The sequence below is a fragment of the Lolium rigidum genome, chromosome 6 (assembly GCF_022539505.1).
Source record: "Lolium rigidum isolate FL_2022 chromosome 6, APGP_CSIRO_Lrig_0.1, whole genome shotgun sequence".
Classification (NCBI taxonomy): Eukaryota; Viridiplantae; Streptophyta; class Magnoliopsida; order Poales; family Poaceae; genus Lolium; species Lolium rigidum.
This window is the reverse complement of record NC_061513.1, coordinates 41559325-41581138: the sequence shown is the minus strand read 5'-3', so window position 1 is coordinate 41581138 and position 21814 is coordinate 41559325.

Below are 21814 nucleotides of genomic sequence, written 5' to 3'. Positions count from 1 at the left end.
GAGGAAGGCCGATGACGCTGAGGCGGTCGCGAGGCACTGGGCAGACGGCGACCAGCAGGGGGAGCGCCAGGAGGGGCCTCGGCGGCGAGCCGTGGGAGAAGGCGACCGGCAGGGGGAGGATGCCTGCGCGGAGGGGGTTCGGCGGCAAGCGGTGGGAGGCGGCGACCGGCACGGAGGGCAAAGTCGATGCGAGAAGATTTTGTTTTTAATCTAGAGTGTGGCTTGAGTCAAAGGTCACGGAGATGGGCCTAGCCCATAAGCAGAAGTCAAATCTTCTATCTTTCCAATGGCACACCATATAAAAACCGTTGGTTTACCTCAAAAAAAAAACCGTTGGATCTATAAAATCTGATGGCTCTAAACAATTGATTGGAAATCTGAGATGTTGCCCTGCAATGTTATGGTCCACCTATAAAAAGTTATATAAAGGTGAGGAGAGAGCCTGCTGGAGGTTCTCTTGCGATCTCATACAACCACGTATACACCAAACCTTAGAGTCTTTACCTCTCGATAAGAATACCACCACGCAGTCCTTCGGCTGCTCCATTATAATCGATTTCACCTACAATCAAGATTAGACAAGCAGGATATAAGGTTATTACCTCATGAAGGGCCCCGAACCTAGGTAAATCTCGATCTTTGCTTGTCTGGTATTCGATGTCTCGTGCTAACCTGCAGGATTCTGCTAACCCTAAGCCCATCGTGGTTGGCATTGCCGAGGAGCCACCTCTTCAGTGACCCTGCGAGTTCGGTAATATGTGGTCATGATCGACACCACTTCTACAATCAATACTCAATAACAGGACCTGGATGGATATTATGATTCCCACACATTCCAGAAAGACCTTTATAGGTTGAACCACGATTTTACGGATTCAAACAATCCCATATTTTGTTCACATTGTCTCATGATATTTTCCTTTACCGATAGTCGGTCGTCGGTATCACCATACCAACTTCAATCTCGTTCCTAGCAAGTATTCTTTACTCATATTATAACACATCATTCGCTTGTGGCTAACGCATTAATCACGTGCTTGCAAACGATATAGAATGTGTGTTACATGATCCGGCCTTGAGTATATCTATCTGTTACGTGGATGGACAAATCAAACTCTTGATACATACCACGCAACCAGTACCCTCAAAGTATTCTTCCGGTACTTTGGAGTAGCATAATCTCCTCGTCCGAGGATTGGTATATTTGACATTGTAAAGCTACAAAATTTAAACATTGATACGATCTAATTGCTTCGCTTAGCTAGGTCATGTCCATCATGTCATTTTCTGTAATATCCCAGGTTTAGAGGCTATAAAATGAGAGAACACGAAAGTGTATATTGCATTCATGCATAGAAAATATGGGGAATTTTCGCGCTTTCAAATAAAAACTGTCACAGTAACTGAAGTTTCACTTGACTTGCTGGAATTGAAGTAGCTCATTGATGGCGTGTAAAGCACACGTCCGTTGGGAACCCCAAGAGGAAGGTGTGATGCGCACAGCAGCAAGTTTTCCCTCAGTAAGAAACCAAGGTTATCGAACCAGTAGGAGTCAAGAAGCACGTTGAAGGTTGATGGCGGCGAAGTGTAGTGCGGCGCAACACCGGGATTCCGGCGCCAACGTGGAACCCGCACAACACAATCACGCACTTTGCCCCAACGTAACAGTGAGGTTGTCAATCTCACCGGCTTGCTGTAAACAAAGAATTAGATGTATAGTGTGGATGATGGTGTTTGTTTGCGAAGAACAGTAACGAACAATTGCAGTAGATTCTATTTCAGATGTAAAGAATAGGACCGGGGTCCACAGTTCACTAGTGGTGTCTCTCCCATAAGATAAACACATGTTGGGTGAACAAATTACAGTTGGGCAATTGACAAATAAAGAAGGCATAACAATGCACATACATATATCATGATGAGTACTATGAGAAGCATTACGACAAAGTACATAGATCGCTATCCAGCATGCATCTATGCCTAAAAAGTCCACCTTCAGGTTATCATCCGAACCCCTTTCAGTATTAAGTTGTAAACAACAGACAATTGCATTAAGTATGGTGCATAATATAATCAACACAAATATCCTTAGACAAAGCATCGATGTTTTATCCCTAGTGGCAACAAGACATCCACAACCTTAGAACTTTCCGTCACTCGTCCCGCATTCAATGGAGGCATGAACCCACTATCGAGCATAAATACTCCCTCTTGGAGTTACAAGTACAAACTTGGCCAGAGCCTCTACTAGCAACGGAGAGCATGCAAGAACATAAACAACATATATGATAGATTGATAATCAACTTGACATAGTATTCAATATTCATCGGATCCCAACAAACACAACATATAGGATTACAAATAGATGATTTTGATCATGATAGGCAGCTCACACGATCTAACATGATAGCACAATGAGGAGAAGACAACCATCTAGCTACTGCTATGGACCCATAGTCCAGGGGTGAACTACTCACACATCGATCCGGAGGCGATCATGGCGATGAAGAGACCTCCGGAGATGATTCCCCTCCGGCAGGGTGCCGGAGGCGATCTCCCGAATCCCCCGAGATGGGATTGGCGGCGGCGGCGTCTCCGGAAGGTTTTCCGTATCGTGGCTCTCGGATCGGCGGTTTCGCGACGAAGGCTTTAAGTAGGCGGAAGGGCGGAGTCGGAGGAGTCACGGGGGCCCCACACGCTAGGGCCGCGCGGCCCCCTCTAGGCCGCGCCGCCCTAGTGTGGCGGTGCCCCGTGGCTCCACTTCGTTTCTCCCTCGGTCTTCTGGGAGCTTCGTAGAAAAATAGGCCCCTGGGCGTTGATTTCGTCCAATTCCGAGAATATTTCCTTACTAGGATTTCTGAAACAAAAAACAGCAGAAAACAAAGAATCGGCTCTTCGGCATCTCGTCAATATGTTAGTGCCGGAAAATGCATAATAATGACATATAATGTGTATAAAACATGTGAGTATCATCAATAAAGTAGCATGGAACATAAGAAATTATAGATACGTTTGAGACGTATCAAGCATCCCCAAGCTTAGTTCCTACTCGCCCTCGAGTAGGTAAACGATAACAACGATAATTTCTGAAGTGACATGCTATCATAATCTTGATCAATACTATTGTAAAGCATATGTAATGAATGCGGCGATTCGAAGCAATGGTGAAGATAATGAGTAAACAAATGAATCATATAGCAAAGACTTTCCATGAATAATACTTTCAAGACAAGCATCAATAAGACTTGCATAAGAGTTACTCATAAAGCAATAAATTCAAAGTAGAGGCATTGAAGCAACACAAAGGAAGATATAAGTTTCAGAAGTTGCTTTCAACTTCAACATATTTATCTCATGGATAATTGTCAACATAAAGTAACATAACAAGTGCAATAGGTAAACATGTAAGAATCAATGCACACAGTTGATACAAGTGTTTGCTTCTAGGATAGAAGGAATGGGTAAACTGACTCAACAATAAAGTAGAAGATTGGCCCTTCGCAGAGGGAAGCATGGATTACTATATTTGTGCTAGAGCTTTTCATTTTGAAAACAAGAAACAATTTTGTCAACGGTAGTAATAAATCATATGTGTTATGTATAAGATATCCTATAAGTTGCAAGCCTCATGCATAGTATAGCAATAGTGCTCGCACCTTGTCCTAATTAGCTTGGATTAACATGGATTATCATTGCATAGCATATGTTTCAACCAAGTGTCACAAAGGGGTACCTCTATGCCGCCTCGTACAAAGGTCTAAGGAGAAAGCTCGCATTGGATTTCTCGCTTTTGATTATTCTCAACTTAGACATCCATACCGGGACAACATAGACAACGTGATAATGGACTCCTCTTTAATGCATAAGCATTCAACAACGTATAATATTCTCATAAGAGATTGAGGTTTTATGTCCAAACCGAAACTTCCACCATGAATCATGGCTTTAGTTAGCGGCCCAATGTTCTTCTCTAACAATATGCATACTCAAACCATTTGATCATGAAAATCGCCCTTACTTCAGACAAGACGAACATGCATAGCAACTCACATGATATTCAATAAAGGTAAAATAGTTGATGGCGTCCCCAGAAACATGGTTACCGCTCAACAAGCAACTTATTAAGAAATAAGATACATAAGTACATATTCTTCACCACAATAGTTTTTAAGGCTATTTTCCCATGAGCTATATATTGTAAAGACAAGGAATAGAGTTTTAAAGGTAGCACTCAAGTAATTTACTTTGGAATGGCAGAGAAATACCATGTGGTAGGTAGGTATGGTGGACACAAATGGCATAGTATTTGGCTCAAGGATTTGGATGCACGAGAAAAATTCCTCTCAATACAAGGCTAGGCTAGCAAGGTTGTTTGAAGCAAACTCAAGTATAAAACGGTGCAGCAAGACTCACATATGAACATATTGTAAGTATTATAATACTTTACATCGTCTCCTTGTTGTTCAAACACCTTAACCAGAAAATATCTAGACTCTAGAGATCAATCATGCAAACCAAATTTTAACAAGCTCTATGTAGTTATTCATTAATAGGTACAAAGTACATGATGCAAGAGCTTAAACATGATCTATATGAGCACAACAATTGTCAAGTATCAAATTATTCAAGACATTATACCAATTACCACATGCGGAATTTTCCGTTTCCAACCATATAACAATGAACGAGGTAGTTCAACATTCGCAATGAACATTAAGAATAAAGCTAAGAACATATGTGTTCATACGAAATAGCGGAGCGTGTCTATCTCCCAAACAAAGAATGCTAGGATCCGATTTATTCAAACAAAAACAAAAATAAAAACAAACAGACGCTCCAAGTAAAGTACATAAGATGTGACGGAATAAAAATATAGTTTCACTAGAGGAACCTGATAATGTTGTCGATGAAGAAGGGATGCCTTGGGCATCCCCAAGCTTAGATGCTTGGGTCTTCTTAAAATATGCAGGGATGAACCACGGGGGCATCCCCAAGCTTAGACTTTTCACTCTTCTTGATCATATTGTATCATACTCCTCTCTTGATCTTTGAAAACTTCCTCCACACCAAACTTCTCATAAACTTCATTAGAGGGTTAGTGCATAATTGAAAAATTCATATATTCAGAGGTGACATGATCATTCTTAACACTTCTGGACATTTCACAAAGCTACTGAAAGTTAATGGAACAAAGAAATCCATCAAGCATAGCAAAACAGGCAATGCGAAATAAAAGGCAGAATCTGTCAAAACAGAACAGTCCGTAAAGACAAATTTTTACGAGGCACCAGACTTGCTCAGATGAGAAAACTCAAAACTAATGAAAGTTGCGTACATATCTGAGGATCACGCACGTAAATTGGCATATTTTTCTGAGTTACCTACGAGAGAACACTGCCCAAATTCATGACAGCAAGAAATATGTTTCTGCGCGAGTAATCCAAATCTAATACTATCCTTCTATTAGAGACTTTACTTGGCACAACAATGCAATAAAATAAAGATAAGGAGAGGTTGCTACAGTAGTAACAACTTCCAAGACTCAAATATAAAACAAAATTACTGTAGTAAAATAATGGGTTGTCTCCCATAAGCGCTTTTCTTTAACACCTTTCAGCTAGGCGCAGAAAGTGTGAATCAAGTATTGTCAAGAGATGAAGCATTGGCATTCTTACCAGAGGCTCTACGCCTACCCCTCTTACTCTTATTCTTACTCTTTGGTTTGGGGAATATATGATTACACCCAGGTATGGATGAATTTAGAGTGCCTTTTCCCACATCTATGGTTACTCCGAAGAGCTTCAGCAGGGATCTTCCAAGCGTGATTTGTCCTGTACCTACACATTCAATAAAGAGATAATCAGTGGATACCATTTTCCAAGAAGAGTTGTGAATACTCCTTCAGCTATTCCCTTAGGAATTATAACGGAATTATCGATGAGAGTTATTCATTCTCCACCTTCGATAAGTCCCCGCAGTGTCAAAGTTTCATAAATACTTTCAGGCATAAGGCAAAATTCAGTCATAATATCACAACGAGCATCAAAAATTTTACCATCAATGGTAACTTTAATAGTGGGATACCACATTGACGGTTCAGAGTTTATTGGAACATAATCAAAATGCTCACGAATCCGACCATACCCTTCTTTTAAGTAAGATATACTTGTCTCGAGAGTGTTTAATCTATTATGAATACTAGCAATAGATGAATCAAAATTATTAGCGGGGCTAGATGATGTGACCAGTTTCTTTATGGCATTAAAAGCTTGATTCCCCTCGCATTGAAGGAAATCTCCTCCCACTAAAGCATCCAAAGCATATCTATAGCGAACAATAAGCCCAAAATAAAAATTACTAAGAAGCAAACTTTGAGCAATTCTAGGTTCAGTTTTACCATAAGAATCGAAAATTCTAGACCAAGCCTCACGATGGCAATTTTATCCACGGATCCGGGTATCCACGGATATTTGACCCGCCGAGCACGGGTATGGAGGGTTGGTTGTGTCCACGGATTTCATGGGGCGGATATCCGATAATTCATGGAGCGGGCACGGGCAGAGCTTTTGCTCCATGGATATTCGATGGATATCCAACTGACATGTGGGACCCACATGTCAGTGACACATGCGACTTTACCTACGATTGGCTGTCCTTTTTAGGTCCAGATCACCAAACCCTTAATTTAAGCCATAATGATTTTATACTATAAATAATCACGGAACCGCCTTGTACTGGTAGGGCTTCCACCGGCCGCATTGACTGTGGATCTTCGTTGATTGCTCTGCCTCCTCGGTAATGTGATATATTGTTGCTTTGATATTCCTATGAATTATCGACATAATTACGGCTGAAATGCTACTGAAATAATGTCGAAATGCTGCCAAAATATTCATGTTAGCTTATTATTGATGAAATGCAAGTGAAATATTGCTGAAATGGTACTCAAATTTTATGGGCATGGATATCCATGGATATCCGGGTATCCATCGGATTTGGATTTGGGGCGACATCCATGCCCATGGATACTTTCGTGGGCGGGGCAGAGCGAGGCTGATGGATTTGGGCATGGATCTGGTTTTCCTATATCCGTCCAAACCCGCTCCATTGCCATCCTTAACCAAGCCTCTTTAAAACTCTCCTCACTCCCTTGTTTAAAAGTAAAGATTGATTCCTCGGGTGATAGAGTAGCAACTACGGGACTAGTCATGATAACAAAAAAATAAAGTAAATGCAAGTAACTAATTTTTTTGTGTTTTTAATATAGAGAACAAGACAGTAAATAAAGTAAAACTAGCAACTAATTTTTTTGTATTTTTGATATAGAGCAAACAAAGCAGTAAATAAAAGTAAAGTAAAGCAAGACAAAAACAAAGTAAAGAGATTGGAAGTGGAAGACTCCCCTTGCAGCGTGTCTTGATCTCCCCGGCAACGGCGCCAGAAAAAGTTGCTTGATGGCGTGTAAAGCACACGTCCGTTGGGAACCCCAAGAGGAAGGTGTGATGCGCACAACAACAAGTTTTCCCTCAGTAAGAAACCAAGGTTATCGAACCAATAGGAGTCAAGAAGCACGTTGAAGGTTGATGGCGGCGAAGTGTAGTGTGGTGCAACACCAGGGATTCCGGCGCCAACGTGGAACCTGCACAACACAATCACAGTACTTTGCCCCAACGTAACAGTGAGGTTGTCAATCTCACCGGCTTTCTATAAACGAAGGATTAGATGTATAGTGTGGATGATGGTGTTTGTTTGCGAAGAACAGTAACGAACAATTGCAGTAGATTGTATTTCAGATGTAAAGAATAGGACCGGGGTCCACAGTTCACTAGTGGTGTCTCTCCCATAAGATAAACGCATGTTGGGTGAACAAATTACAGTTGGGCAATTGACAAATAAAGAAGGCATAACAATGCACATACATATATCATGATGAGTACTATGAGATTTAATCGAGGCATTACGACAAAGTACATAGACCGCTATCCAGCATGCATCTATGCCTAAAAAGTCCACCTTCAGGTTATCATCCGAACCCCTTTCAGTATTAAGTTGTAAACAACAGACAATTGCATCAAGTATGGTGCGTAATGTAATCAACACAAATATCCTTAGACAAAACATTGATGTTTTATCCCTAGTGGCAACAGCACATCCACAACCTTAGAACTTTCACATCATCGTCCTGCATTCAATGGAGGCATGAACCCCCCATCGAGCATAAATACTCCCTCTTGGAGTTACAAGTACAAACTTGGCCAGAGCCTCTACTAGCAACGGAGAGCATGCAAGAACATAAACAACATATATGATAGATTGATAATGAACTTGACATAGTATTCAATATTCATCGGATCCCAACAAACACAACATGTAGGATTACAAATAGATGATCTTGATCATGATAGGCAGCTCACAAGATCTAACATGATAGCACAATGAGGAGAAGACAACCATCTAGCTAATGCTATGGACCCATAGTCCAGGGGTGAACTACTCACACATCGATCCGGAGGCGATCATAGCGATGAAGAGACCTCCGGGAGATGATTCCCCTGTCCGGCAGGGTGCCGGAGGCGATCTCCTGAATCCCCCGAGATGGGATTGGCGGCGGTGGCGTCTCTGGAAGGTTTTCCGTATCGTGGATCTCGGTACTGTGGGTTTCGCAACGAAGGCTTTAAGTAGGCGGAAGGGCGGAGTCGGAGGAGTCACGGGGGCCCCACACGCTAGGGCCGCGCGGGCCCCCTCTAGGCCGTGCCGCCCTAGTGTGGCGGCGCCCCGTGTGACAAGGGATTAACTTATCAATGCCTATGGATTGTAGGCTAGGGTTTAGTTAGAAGTAGAGGGCAAGTAGATCTCGAAGGTTTCAGCCGAAAAGTACTCGACGAATATGAAAACTAGGGTTTGCGTGACAATGATTCGATGATCTCCTCGTCCCTCGACTCCCCCTTTATATAAGAGGTGGAGCCGAGGGTTTCGTTTTGTACAAGTTACGTAGTCCGGACGGTTTCTAACTCATCCCGCCAGATTACAAATAACACTTCCTATTACAACTCTATCTTTTCCTTTAACACATCTTGGGCTTCCGAATCTTCTTATTCTTCGGGTAGTGGGCCTTCAATAAACCCCGGGTACTATATTCGGCAGACCCATTTGGGATGCCTATGTCACCGTGGCCCCACTTCGTTTCTCCCTCGGTCTTCCGGAAGCTTCGTGGAAAAATAGGCCCCTGGGCGTTGATTTCGTCCAATTCCGAGAATATTTCCTTACTAGGATTTCTGAAACCAAAAACAGCGAGAAAACAACGAATCGGCTCTTCGGCATCTCGTCAATAGGTTAGTGCCGGAAAATGCATAATAATGACATATAATGTGTATAAAACATGTGAGTATCATCAATAAAGTAGCATGGAACATAAGAAATTATAGATACGTTTGAGACGTATCACTCATCAAGTACGTCAAGCGCTATAAACTTCATTGTGATCTTTGCTAAAACCTTGTTTTGGGTAAAGATGATTGTGATCTATGGATTAGATCAAATGGAATTAGATTTACAACAACACATTCTTTAAGAATCAAACCCTAACTTATTAACACTTAAAAGTTAGCAATTACCTTTGTGTATAATTTAACTCACTTCTAAACTTATTACCAAATAAGGTAAATCACAGGGTTTAAAGTGCATAAAAGCCACACATCCCTATTTAAATCATAACTTATTAAATATATGGAATATCATAAAACTAAATCCATTAACATTACGAATTATAGTTCAAACTATTTGAATAAAACTAACTATGTGTATTTTGAAACTCATATGATCATGTCTTGGTGAAATCAAATACCAACTATCCAAAATTGAGGAATAACCCTCAACCTTGACCTTTTTTGACCAATATTATAATATAAATCCAATCAAATATGATATAGTTACTCATCAACAATAATGAAACCATCCACAAGATATTTAGTAACAAATGCCACTTGGCTATCCAAAAATAAATCATATGAGAGGATAATCTCTATGCCACATAGGATGAAAATATCTACATGACTTGCATTCCAAGCTATGCCACCTCATGCTCAAAGGATTGCTATGGATGAGGGCATGACAACCAAGCACCTTACTCATCACACCAAAACAAGAGTCACCCACCTACGTGTCATGATACTAGAGCTTGCCCAAGCCTATAAAAGGAGCCACATCCTTCATACATATGATCATCTTGTAGTATGATACAAGAAAACAAACACATAGAGTCACTCCATGTGCATTAGCTAGGATCAAGATGAAGAAGCTAGGAGGTGGAGGCTTACCACAAGATGCAGGTTTATCAGATTTCCTGAAGTACAAGCTACAGAAGATACCAAGGTAGAATACTTATGCAAACCATATATTTAGAGGATCATATCATCATCTCTTGAGTAGGACCTTAGGATATTCCAAGACATGGAGAAGTGAGAGAAGTTATAATACTAATCATAGCCATGCCCGTACAAGAATACTAGAGAAGTACTAATCCTAGTTGTTCAAGTCAACGTTTGATCTTGGAGGTGAGAACCCTATTCCAATAGCAATACCTTAGGAAACCAATTCCATAATCATCACAACTTGGTAATGATCATAAACCCTAAGAATCTAGGATGAGTGTGATGAGAGGAATAATAAAGAGAGATTAGTGAGGAATAAGTTGATCATATCTAATGCATGACCATGCTTTGTAGATTTAGATGATAAGATAAACCTATGTGCTAAGCAGATATCATTCATCACATAAAATGATAGTTATACCATTAGTAATAAACCCTAGATCATAACCACATAGAATCTATGCTTAAACCCTAACTTGTGTATCATGGATCACAAGTATAAACCGAAGCCATAAATATACCTTAAGCTTAAATACCATTTAAGTGATTAGTGTAAACCCAATATTAAGCCTATCTTTCCATCTTAGTGGCCAGATCTGCTTAGTACCATATAATTAAAGTATCCATTTTAGAAAATGCATGACTTATAAGAATCACATGATGTACCTAGGAACTTCAAATCAATGTGTTAAGTAAACCATATTCATAACCCTAGAATCAACCAAACTAGATTCCAAAATTTAGAAATAAGTTGGCACATGAAATCATGACCATAACACAACCCTCATTAACATTTCTATTTTAAATATTAGATAAAACAACACCAATGCATATACATAAATCTCCTAACACAAGGTGGTGTTATGAATCTTATCTTTGGTAATTATTAACATAAAATTTGCATTCATAATTACTTCAAACCAAACAAATTGTGTTCAAAAGGGTAGAGTTATAAAATCAACTCTAACATATGTGCCTACTTAAAATTTTAATATAAATAAAATACCCAAGTACTTATTACTTGTGATGTTTTAGTGGAAGTCAATCCAGTATAGAGACCTACAAAACAAACCAAAATTCAAAAGTGAATTCAAACAACAAATTTAAAACAGAATTTTAAAAACAGAAAAAGAAAATAGAAAAGAGAAGAGAGAGAGGCTTACCTGTCCACCGAAGCAGGCCACAGTAGCCCAGAAGCAAGCCCAAGTCGCCAGTCCAGCCCAGCCCACGTACCTCTTCGTTTAATAGAAGAAAAATTGAGTATTCTTCTTCTCCGTGGACGACACCGCGACGAGGTTCGCCGGCGACGTCTGATACGTCTCCGACGTATCGATAATTTCTTATGTTCTATGCCATATTATTGATGATACCTACATGTTTTATGCACACTTTATGTCATATTCGTGCATTTTCTGGAACTAACCTATTAACAAGATGCCGAAGTGCCGGTTCTCGTTTTCTCGCTGTTTTTGGTTTCGAAATCCTAGTAACGAAATATTCTCGGAATTGGACGAAACGAAGACCCAGGGGCCTATTTTTCCACGGAGCTTCCGGAAGACCGAAGAACATACGAAGTGGGGCCACGAGGTGGCGACACCACAAGGCGGCGCGGCCTAGGGGGCCCGCGCCGCCCTATGGTGTGGCCCCTCGTCGGGCCCCCGACTCTGCCCTTCCGCCTACTTAAAGCCTCCGTCGCGAAACCCCCGATGCGAAAAACCACGATACGGAAAACCTCACCGAGACGCCGCCGCCGCCGATCCCATCTCGGGGATCCCGGAGATCTCCTCCGGCACCCCGCCGGAGAGGGGATTCATCTCCCGGAGGACTCTACACCGCCATGGTCGCCTCCGGAGTGATGAGTGAGTAGTTCACCCCTGGACTATGGGTCCATAGCAGTAGCTAGATGGTTGTCTTCTCCTCATTGTGCTTCATTGTTGGATCTTGTGAGCTGCCTAACATGATCAAGATCATCTATCCGTAATTCTATATGTTGTGTTTGTCGGGATCCGATGGATAGAGAATACCATGTCATGTTAATTATCAAGTTATTACATATGTGTTGTTTATGATCTTGCATGCTCTCCGTTTCTAGTAGAGGCTCTGGCCAAGTTTTTACTTTTAACTCCAAGAGGGAGTATTTATGCTCGATAGTGGGTTCATGCCCGCATTGACACCGGGGGAGTGACGAAACCCCTAAGGTTGTGTTGTCTTAGTTGCCACTAGGGATAAAACATTGGCGCTATGTCCGAGGATGTAGTTGTTGATTACATTACGCACCATACTTAATGCAATTGTCCGTTGTTTAGCAACTTAATACTCGGAAGGGGTTCGGACGATAACCCGAAGGTGGACTTTTTAGGCATAGATGCAGTTGGATGGCGGTCTATGTACTTTGTCGTAATGCCCAATTAAATCTCACTATACTTATCATGTCATGTATGTGCATTGTTATGCCCTCTCTATTTGTCAATTGCCCGACCGTAATTTGTTCACCCAACATGCTTTTATCTTATGGGAGAGACACCTCTAGTGAACTGTGGACCCCGGTCCATTCTTTTAATACTGAAATACAAATCTGCTGCAATACTTGTTTTTACCGTTTTCTCTGCAAACAATCATCTTCCACACAATACGGTTAATCCTTTGTTACTGAGCAAGCCGGTGAGATTGACAACCTCACCGTTTCGTTGGGGCAAAGTACTTTGGTTGTGTTGTGCAGGTTCCACGTTGGCGCCGGAATCTACGGTGTTGCGCCGCACTACATCCCGCCGCCATCAACCTTCAACGTGCTTCTTGGCTCCTCCTGGTTCGATAAACCTTGGTTTCTTTTCGAGGGAAAACTTGCTCGTCGTGCGCATCATACCTTCCTCTTGGGGTTGCCCAACGAACGTGTGAAATACACGCCATCAAGCATATTTTCTGGCGCCGTTGCCGGGGAGATCAAGACACGCTGCAAGGGGAGTCTCCACTTCTCAATCTCTTTACTTTGTTTTTGTCTTGCTTTATTTTATTTACTACTTTGTTTGCTGCGCTATATCAAAAACACAAAAAAATTAGTTACTTGCATTTACTTTATCTAGTTTGCTTTATTTACTACTGCTAAAATGGCTACCCCTGAAAATACTAAGTTGTGTGACTTCACTAGCACAAATAATAATGATTTCCTATGCACACCTATTGCTCCACCTGCTACTACAGCAGAATTCTTTGAAATTAAACCTGCTTTACTGAATCTTGTTATGCGAGAGCAATTTTCTGGTGTTAGTTCTGATGATGCTCGTTGCCCATCTCAATAATTTTGTTGAACTATGTGAAATGCAAAAATATAAAGATGTAGATGGTGACATTATAAAATTAAAATTGTTCCCTTTCTCATTAAGAGGAAGAGCTAAAGATTGGTTGCTATCTCTGCCTAAGAATAGTATTGATTCATGGACTAAATGCAAGGATGCTTTTATTGGTAGATATTATCCCCTGCTAAAATTATATCTTTGAGGAGTAGCATAATGAATTTTAAACAATTGGATAATGAACATGTTGCTCAAGCTTGGGAAAGAATGAAATCTCTCGGTTAAAAATTGCCCAACCCATGGACTGACTACTTGGATGATCATCCAAACCTTCTATGCAGGACTAAATTTTTCTTCGCGGAATTTATTGGATTCAGCTGCTTGGAGGTACCTTTATGTCCATCACTCTTGGTGAAGCAACAAAGCTTCTTGATAATATGATGGTTAATTACTTCCGAATGGCACACGGAAAGAGCTCCACAAGGTAAGAAGGTAAATTCTGTTGAAGAATCCTCTTCCTTGAGTGATAAGATTGATGCTATTATGTCTATGCTTGTTAATGGTAGGACTAATGTTGATCCTAATAATGTTCTGTTAGCTTCATTGGTTGCTCAAAATTCTAGACCACATCCTGCTAATGGTAATTCTTATGGTAGATATGTTTCACCTAATGAGGAAAAGATGTTAGAAATTGAAAGGTCCACCAAGAGATTTATGCAATCACAGTATGAGCAAAATAAATTGTTTACTAAAACTATGAATGAGCAATCTACCTTGTTGAAAAAATAGGAAATCAACTTGAAAATCTGAATATGGAGATTTCTGGGTTGCAAACTAAACTTGCAAATGTTGAAGACCGAATCTCATACATGTCTGCGTCACAATCTTCTTTAATTAATAAAATGGCTGCTAAACCTGATGATATTGAAAATAAAATTGTTACTACAGCAAATGCCATCCAAGTTAGAATTAATGAGAATATAAGATTAATGGCTGAACTGCGTGCTAGGTGGGATAGAGAAGAAAATGAAAAACTAGCTAAAAAGGAAAATGTAGTTAAAGTTTGGACTATTACCACCGCTAGCAATGCTAATAATTCATATGTTGCTGCACCTCCTACTATCAATGGTAAAATAATTGGTGTTGGCAATGTTTCTACTCCTAGTGCAAAGCGCGCAAAATTACCTGAAACTGCTAAAACTGTTGAAACTGCTTGTGATAAAACTGCCTGAAATTTTTTCCAACCTTGGGGATGATAATCCCATTGCTTTAGATTGTAATGATTTAGATTTTGATGATTGCCACATCTCTGAAGTTATAAAGTTCTTGCAAAAACTTGCTAAGAGTCCCAATGCTAGCGCTATAAATTTGGCTTTCACAAAACATATTACAAATGCTCTCATAAAAGCTAGAGAAGAGAAACTAAAACTTGAAACTTCTATTCCTAGAAAGCTAGAGGATGGTTGGGAGCCCATCATTAAAATGGAGTCAAAGATTTTGATTGTAATACTTTATGTGATCTTGGTGCAAGTATTTCTGTTATGCCTAAGAAAGTCTATGATATGCTTGACTTGCCACCATTGAAAAACTGTTATTTGGATGTTAATCTCGCTGATAATGCTAAAAAGAAACCTTTGGGGAGAATTGATAATGTTCATATTATGGTTAACAATAACCTTGTCCCCGTTGATTTTGTTGTCTTCGATATTGAATGCAATGCATCTTGCCCCATTATATTGGGAAGACCTTTTCTTCGAACCGTTGGTGCTACTATTGATATGAAGGAAGGTAATATTAAATATCAATTTCCTCTCAAGAAAGTTATGGAACACTTCCCTAGAAAGAGAATGAAGTTACCTTATGATTCTATTATTAGAACAAATTATGATGTTGATGCTCCATCTCTCGATGTTACTTGAGTTACACTTTCTGCGCCTAGCTGAAAGGCGTTAAAGAAAAGCGCTTATGGGAGACAACCCATGTTTTTACTACAGTATTTTTTTTATATTTGTGTCTTGGAAGTTGTTTACTACTGTAGCAACCTCTCCTTATCTTAGTTTTAAGTTTTGTTGTGCCAAGTAAAGTCTTTGATAGAAAAGTAAGTACTAGATTTGGATTACTCGCGCAGTTCCAGATTTCTTTGTCTGTCACGAATCTGGGTCTATCTCCCTGTAGGTAGCTCAGAAAATTAAGCCAATTTACGAGCATGATCCTCAGATATGTACGCAACTTTCATTCAATTTGAGCATTTTCGTTTGAGCAAGTCTGGTGGCCTAATAAAATCCATCTTTACGGATCTGTTCTGTTTTGACAGATTCTGTCTTTTATTTCGCATTGCCTCTTTTGCTATGTTGGATGAATTTTTTGATCCACTAATGTCCAAGTAGCTTTATGCAATGTCCAGAAGTGTTAAGAATGATTGTGTCACCTCCGAACATGTGAATTTTTATTATGCACTAACCCTCTAATGAGTTGTTTCGAGTTTGGTGTGGAGGAAGTTTTCAAGGATCAAGAGAGGAGTATGATGCAATATGATCAAGGAGAGTGAAAGCTCTAAGCTTGGGGATGCCCCGGTGGTTCACCCCCGCATATTATAAGAAGACTCAAGCGTCTAAGCTTGGGGATGCCCAAGGCATCCCCTTCTTCATCGACAACATTATCGAGTTCCTCCCCTGAAACTATATTTTTATTCCGTCACATCTTATGCACTTTGCTTGGAGCGTCGGTTTGTTTTTGTTTTTTGTTTTGTTTGAATAAAATGGATCCTAGCATTCACTTTATGGGAGAGAGACACGCTCCGCTGTAGCATATGGACAAATATGTCCTTAGGCTCTACTCATAGTATTCAAGGCGAAGTTTCATCTTCGTTAAATTGTTATATGGTTGGAATTGGAAAATGCTACATGTAGTAACTCTAAAATGTCTTGGATAATTTGATACTTGGCAATTGTTGTGCTCATGTTTAAGCTCTTGCATCATATACTTTGCACCCATTAATGAAGAAATACTTAGAGCTTGCTAATTTGGTTTGCATATTTGGTTTCTCTAGAGTCTAGATAACATCTAGTATTGAGTTTTGAACAACAAGGAAGACGGTATGGAGTCTTATAATGTTTACCATATGTCTTTTATGTGAGTTTTGTCTGTACCGTTCATCCTTGTGTTTGTTTCAAATAACCTTGCTAGCCTAAACCTTGTATCGAGAGGGAATACTTCTCATGCATCCAAAATACTTGAGCCAACCACTATGCCATTCGTGTCCACCATATCTACCTACTACATGGTATTTATCCGCCATTCCAAAGTAAATTGCTTGAGTGCTACCTTTAAAATTCCATCATTCACCTTTGCAATATATAGCTCATGGGACAAATAGCTTAAAAACTATTGTGGTATTGAATATGTACTTATGCACTTTATCTCTTATTAAGTTGCTTGTTGTGCGATAACCATGCTTCAGGGGACGCCATCAACTATTCTTTGTTGGATATCATGTGAGTTGCTATGCATGTCCGTCTTGTCCGAAGTAAGAGAGATCTACCACCTTCATGGTTGGAGCATGCATATTGTTAGAGAAGAACTTTGGGCCGCTAACTAAAGCCATGATTCATGGTGGAAGTTTCAGTTTGGACATATATCCTCAATCTCATATGAGAATAATAATTGTTGCCACATGCTTATGCATTAAAGAGGAGTCCATTATCTGTTGTCCATGTTGTCCCAGGTATGGATGTCTAAGTTGAGAATAATCAAAAGCGAGAAATCCAAAATGCGAGCTTTCTCCTTAGACCTTTGTACAGGCGGCATGGAGGTACCCCATTGTGACACTTGGTCAAAACATGTGCATTGCAAAGATCCGGTAGTCCAAGTTAATTAGGACAAGGTGCGGGCACTATTAGTATACTATGCATGAGACTTGCAACTTGTAAGATATAATGTACATAACTCATATGCTTTATTACTACCGTTGACAAAATTGTTTCATGTTTTCAAAATAAAAGCTCTAGCACAAATATAGCAATCGATGCTTTCCTCTTTGAAGGACCATTCTCTTTACTTTTATGTTGAGTCGGTTCACCTATCTCTCTCCACCTCAAGAAGCAAACACTTGTGTGAAGCTGTGCATTGATTCCTACATACTTGCATATTGTACTTGTTATATTACTCTATGTTGACAATTATCCATGAGATATACATGTTACAAGTTGAAAGCAACCGCTGAAACTTAATCTTCCTTTGTGTTGCTTCAATACCTTTACTTTGATTTGTTGCTTTATGAGTTAACTCTTATGCAAGACTTATTAATACTTGTCTTGAAGTACTATTCATGAAAAGTCTTTGCTTTATGATTCACTTGTTTACTCATGTCATTACCATTGTTTTGATCGCTGCATCCACTACATATGTTTACAAATAGTATGATCAAGGTAATGATGGCATATCACTTCAGAAATTATCTTTGTTATCGTTTTACACCGCTCGGGACGAAGCAGAACTAAGCTTGGGGATGCTTGATACGTCTCCGACGTATCGATAATTTCTTATGTTCTATGCCATATTATTGATGATACCTACATGTTTTATGCACACTTTATGTCATATTCGTGCATTTTACGGAACTAACCTATTAACAAGATGCCGAAGTGCTAGTTCTGTTTTCTCGCTGTTTTTGGTTTCGAAATCCTAGTAACGAAATATTCTCGGAATTGGACGAAACGAAGACCCGGGGCCTATTTTTCCACGGAGCTTCCGGAAGACCGAAGAACATACGAAGTGGGGCCACGAGGTGGCGACACCACAAGGCGGCGCGGCCTAGGGGGGCCCGCGCCGCCCTATGGTGTGGCCCCCTCGTCAGGCCCCCGACTCTGCCCTTCCGCCTACTTAAAGCCTCCGTCGCGAAACCCCCGATGCGAAAAACCACGATACGGAAAACCTTACTGAGACGCCGCCGCCGCCGATCCCATCTCGGGGGATCCTGGAGATCTCCTCCGGCACCCTGCCGGAGAGGGGGTTCATCTCCCGGAGGACTCTACACCGCCATGGTCGCCTCCGGAGTGATGAGTGAGTAGTTCACCCCTGGACTATGGGTCCATAGCAGTAGCTAGATGGTTGTCTTCTCCTCATTGTGCTTCATTGTTGGATCTTGTGAGCTGCCTAACATGATCAAGATCATCTATCCGTAATTCTATATGTTGTGTTTGTCGGGATCCGATGGATAGAGAATACCATGTCATGTTAATTATCAAGTTATTACATATGTGTTGTTTATGATCTTGCATGCTCTCCGTTTCTAGTAGAGGCTCGGCCAAGTTTTTACTTTTAACTCCAAGAGGGAGTATTTATGCTCGATAGTGGGTTCATGCCTGCATTGACACACGGGGGAGTGACGAAACCCCTAAGGTTATGTTGTCGTCGTTGCCACTAGGGATAAAACATTGGCGCTATGTCCGAGGATGTAGTTGTTGATTACATTACGCACCATACTTAATGCAATTGTCCGTTGTTTAGCAACTTAATACTGGAAGGGGTTCGGACGATAACTCGAAGGTGGACTTTTTAGGCATAGATGCGGTTGGATGGCGGTCTATGTACTTTGTCGTAATGCCCAATTAAATCTCACTATACTTATCATGTCATGTATGTGCATTGTTATGCCCTCTCTATTTGTCAATTGCCCGACCGTAATTTGTTCACCCAACATGCTTTTATCTTATGGGAGAGACACCTCTAGTGAACTGTGGACCCCGGTCCATTCTTTTAATACTTGAAATACAAATCTGCTTTGCAATACTTGTTTTTACTTGTTTTCTCTCGCAAACAATCATCTTCCACACAATACGGTTAATCCTTTGTTACAGCAAGCTGGTGAGATTGACAACCTCACTTGTTTCGTTGGGGCAAAGTACTTTGGTTGTGTTGTGCGGGTTCCACGTTGGCGCCGGAATCTCCGGTGTTGCGCCGCACTACATCCCGCCGCCATCAACCTTCAACGTGCTTCTTGGCTCCTCCTGGTTCGATAAACCTTGGTTTCTTTCTGAGGGAAAACTTGCTGCTGTGCGCATCATACCTTCCTCTTGGGGTTGCCCAACGAACGTGTGAAATACACGCCATCAACGTCCCGCAACGGCGATAGGGATGACCCGGACATCGTCAGACATCCCAGAACTGCGTCCAATTCTTCTCGCGTCCGAGCCTATCCAAAAGCATCCCGATTCGTGCTCATTTGCAGTACCAACGTCACCGCCACATCTCGATCGTCGCCGACGGTGAACTTACCAAACAAACCTCGCCAAACTCTATAAAACCACCACAAGCACCACAATACAACCCTAATGCTTCGCCGACAACTCTCTGGATCTTTCCATCTTTATATCGTCCCCAATCATCCGAGTCTATCACCTGGTGACCATCATGGTGCCGTTGACTGGAGAGCTCGTAGCATGGTCGAGGAGAAGCGCCTCGGTGCGTAGATCATCTGGGAGGAAGCACACATCCAGGAGAGCTCAAGATCAGCCCAATTTTGGTGTTCCCTTCATCAGTACCTCGTCGGAATCAGTACCATCTCCGTCGACAATCGACATCGTCGACTACACCAACAAGCTCAGGGTGAGCCAACGCATCTTTAGAGCCCACTTGAGCATCCTAGATCCTTCTGTATCTCGGTTTCGTGATCTCGCCGGAGCACACCGCCGCAGAAGCATGTCGCCGGCGATGCTCCGCTGGTCCTTTTAGAAAAGCGTCACCACCATTAGGTTTACCGTGTTGTTCTCGTTCGATTAAGCCTAGTAGCTTATCCCCGGGGGTCGTAAATCAGCGGCGTCGTCCTCTACTGCCCGTCGGCGTCAAGCCGCCGGCGAGTGAGTGACGTGGTCGTGGGACCCAGGAGCACATTGACTTGGTCGTTGCCACGTGGCAGCTGACCTGGTCAAGGCCCCACTAGTCAGTGACTGTGACTAGAACTGAATCGGTATCCTTAGTGTTTTCTATTTAAGTTAAAAACCAGAAAATAACTAAAACTTTACATAAATAAATAAAATTCATTCTAGCTGAGAAAAATGCAAAGAAGATATCAAATTGTTCACAAAAATAAACTCTATTCAAATAAAATATAATATAAAAATGTTAGTCAAAATGAAAAATTAATTATTTTAACTTTACTAATTATGCCTTTTCATTTGTTTTAAATACAATTTGAATTCAATAATTAGGTTAGTTTCAAAAATAAATTATAACTAATCAGTAAGTAAATAAAACATTAAGATTAGTTTTCCTTATCCTATTTTCATCAACTAAAATATTAGTGGTACTTCATAAACCCTAATTTGCAAATTACCATTTATTATTTCTTTTAATTAATAACAAAACAAGAAAATGTTAAGAACTAATATTAATTTTGGTATTTCACAAGTTGTTTAGTTACTTAAACCTTTTCAATTAGCAAGTTATTATTTTAAAACCTAACGATAACTATAAAACCCTAATTCCTAGGTTAAACCCTAAGTAGTATTTATCTTAAATATCAAATCATTTAAAATTAATAAAATGTTAAATCTATTATTAATTTATTTCAAAGTAGTTAATAACTTCAAATCCATTACCAATTATCATTTTAAAATTATATCATAATTTAGAAACCCTAGTTCTAGAATAAACAAGAAACTTAATCTCATTATTTCATGTGATCATCCCAAATTGTTCCAACTCTAAAACCCTAGGGGTTTATCACATGTGATCATGTGAATTTCACTTTACATGTAGAACCTTGATAAGAAACCAATGAATGCATGCTCATGATCCACAAAAATAAAACCAATTCACATGAAGTCATCATTTCATGTCTTCATTTTTGATTAAAGAACCCTAATTCACTTGTTAATTTCATGTTTCCAACTTAACTCATGGCTTAGAAGAACCCTTGTGATTCACTAGTGCCACCTGAGTGCAAACCCTAGCTTGCTACCCTCAGTTTAGCCCCATTTATCACCATTCCTATATACCACACCATTGAAATCAATCATAGTATTAAACATGTCAACAGTTGCTACATATAAACCCATTCTACTTAAGAACCCAAGTAGTCCCTATTAGTGAACTAGATGAATCCAATAGTAAACCCTAGAAGCAATTAGCTCCTAATTGTAGTAGTTCTTGTT